Here is a 2,846-nt window from a genome sequence, read left to right as displayed (position 1 = left end):
TATAAGGGAGATAATCGAAATGTAGGAGGTGGTAGATTTTGATTAATTTACCATGGTTTTGTTCTATATTTTTTTCCTCTCAGTGGGGTGATGAATTTCCTTATTTAAATGTGTTAGCAATGGTTAAGTTTGGGTTTGTATTTTTGAATGAAGAAGGTTTCCTTATTTAATCTTATTTGTGTTGGTGTTCTAATGGCACATTGATAGAATGGAAAGATTATAAATTGTGGTAGCATTTGTTTTGCGCATTTCTCAATATACTCACTAAAAGGCATCATTCGGTATTCTGGGCATGCAATCTGCTGTCGATGCAGAGTGCATCTGCGTCTGAGCGATAATCCTGTGGACCCTATATATAAATGTAAGAACTTACTGTGGACAACACTGCATGGCGTTCAATTATAGATAAATAAAAAATACACATTAAGTACAGGACATCATCAATGAGTGAAAAATACGTAAACACTAGAGAGAAAAGGAAGGGATAAAATATCAAAAGATAACTCCTCGTCAATTGTTGACTGTTTATTACTATTCATTTTGTGCTTTTAATGACAAGATAGGAATACTTCATAAGATAGCAGCATCCAGAAATTTCAAAAATATAAAATTTGTGGAGAGTTAGGGCTCTCCAACAGAGTGGATGTATAAAGTAAACAATTGACGAAGACAAACATTAAGGGCCATTAGGCCAAGACGAATTGTAATGGGTAACAAAATGTTTGCTACTATTAGATGCTATTAGGTGCTCATAGGTAATTTGGGAGCACTCATTCCGAATCTGCAATCATTTTTGCTCTTGCACATCATGTTTTTATACTATCATTATTATACTGCTATCAAAATTACAGTAATGTGAAAATTCATTACAAATAAAATGAATGTTATGTTAAGCATAAATTACTGTTATATGGTATAAGAACAATAGCAACTAGGTAGGCAAGTATCTCTAAAACCAATAAAACACAAAACAAAAGTGTTAAGTGAATATTATTAATTTTATATTTTTCAAAAATAGCTTTGGCGTCTTCTTTTAAGCTTATGTTGCATGTCTGTTTCTTGTTTTAAAAACCAGCAGAAGTCAGCACGTTTGGTGTAAGTCTGCTACTGTAGCAGCTTTCTAGCTCTTTGATTTCTTAATGAAATCGTTCACCATGGTCATCGCTTACACCATATTGGGTGGAAGAAAAGTCAAGATGAGAGTGGAGAAAATGAATTTTTAGAGACATTCTTGCTTATAAGCTTTCAAAAAATCATTCACAATTGCAACGTAGTTAGATGAATTCTCATTTCCCAAAAAAGTTTTTACAAGAGAAACAAACTTTTCCCAAGCAGTTTTCTCCACTGGGTTTAATTTTTCTTGAAAAAGCTCATCACAAATTAGTGTGCGAATTTCTGGTGCATCAAAATCACAGCTTTGATCTTAGCTTCACTCTTGCTAGAAGCAAAATTTTCACTGAGATATTTGAATCCTTCACTGTCTTCAATCATGGCCTTAACAAAATTCTTAAACAAGCCAAGTTTAATGTGTAAGGGAAGAAGGTAAATTTTCTGAGGATCAACTAAAGGGATATATTTAATGTTGTATCCCCCTGAAGTGAAATCACTTCTATTAGGCCACTCCTTTTGATCATAATGATGCTTGTCATCTCTGCTGTTCCAAAAGCACAAAAATCACTGATGTTTTTTATACCCCATTTGCAACCCAAGAAGCAAACCAATAACTTTTAAGTCTCTGCATATATTCCACTTGTGCTCAGAATATTTAATCAAGTGAAAAATTTTATCCATTGATTCATGTGTTAGTGGTATTGAAAGTTTTTGATTGCCACTATGCAGCAAAACAGCTTTTAGGCTTGCTTTGCTGGAATCTATGAAGAGTTTCCATTCTTCAGGATTATGGCTGTACCCCATCTCATGTAGGAGTCCTTCAACATCACAACAAACACAAATACCATCTTTCTCCATAAAAAATTCATGCAATTCTGTATGCCGTTTTCGGAAATATGAGCATTTTATACCATCGTGTAAAAGATTCCATTGTTTCAACCTGGAGCCCAGTAGTTCTGACTTTTCTTTTGTTAAACCCAAGTCCCTAACTAAATCATTTAACTCAAATTGACTTACTGAGGAATTTTTTTGAAGATCCTAGTTCATCACAGGGATCTGCTGTGTCACTAGCACACCTTCAATTGAAGTAGATGCAGTACTTTCTTCACTTAAACTATCTTTGCCAAAAGATGAAGGGGGTTCTGGAATTGGAATACTTTCAGCAGCATGTGCAACTGGTTTTAAAGCTGAAGGGCAATCTGGATAAACAATCTTGGATTTGTTCTTTTTAGAGAAACCCAAGATGTTAGTTAAGCAGAAATAACAATCGATATACTGGTTTGTTGGTTCACGCTTTCTCATTGGTACTGCAAATGGCATACTTTTCCATTTACCATTCAGCCATCGGGTTAGTGCTATGTAGCAGTTTTTGCAGCAAACATGAGATGCCCACAGTTTATCTTGGTCCCAACTTTGCACCCAAAGTAAAGCTTGTAAGCATTTTAAAATCTCTTTGTAATCTTATTTCTCTGATATTTTGGTGTAAATTTTCCACACACATAATAACTGCTGTCTGGGTGATTAACACAAACTTTTCTGCTCATCATAAATACATACAGTAATAACCTAAATCAATATTCAAGGAAGCCTATCAGTAAACTAAGATATAAAATCAATCAACTGTAAATGTTACTGTAAAACATTAAAAAAATTCTCAAAAAAATCATTGAAATTATTATAGAATGGCTATCCTGAAACAATTTTTCCCTCTAAATTTCAAACATTGATCACTTACT

The sequence above is a fragment of the Octopus bimaculoides genome, chromosome 8 (assembly GCF_001194135.2).
Source record: "Octopus bimaculoides isolate UCB-OBI-ISO-001 chromosome 8, ASM119413v2, whole genome shotgun sequence".
Classification (NCBI taxonomy): domain Eukaryota; kingdom Metazoa; phylum Mollusca; class Cephalopoda; order Octopoda; family Octopodidae; genus Octopus; species Octopus bimaculoides.
Note: the sequence above shows the minus strand (reverse complement) of the source record.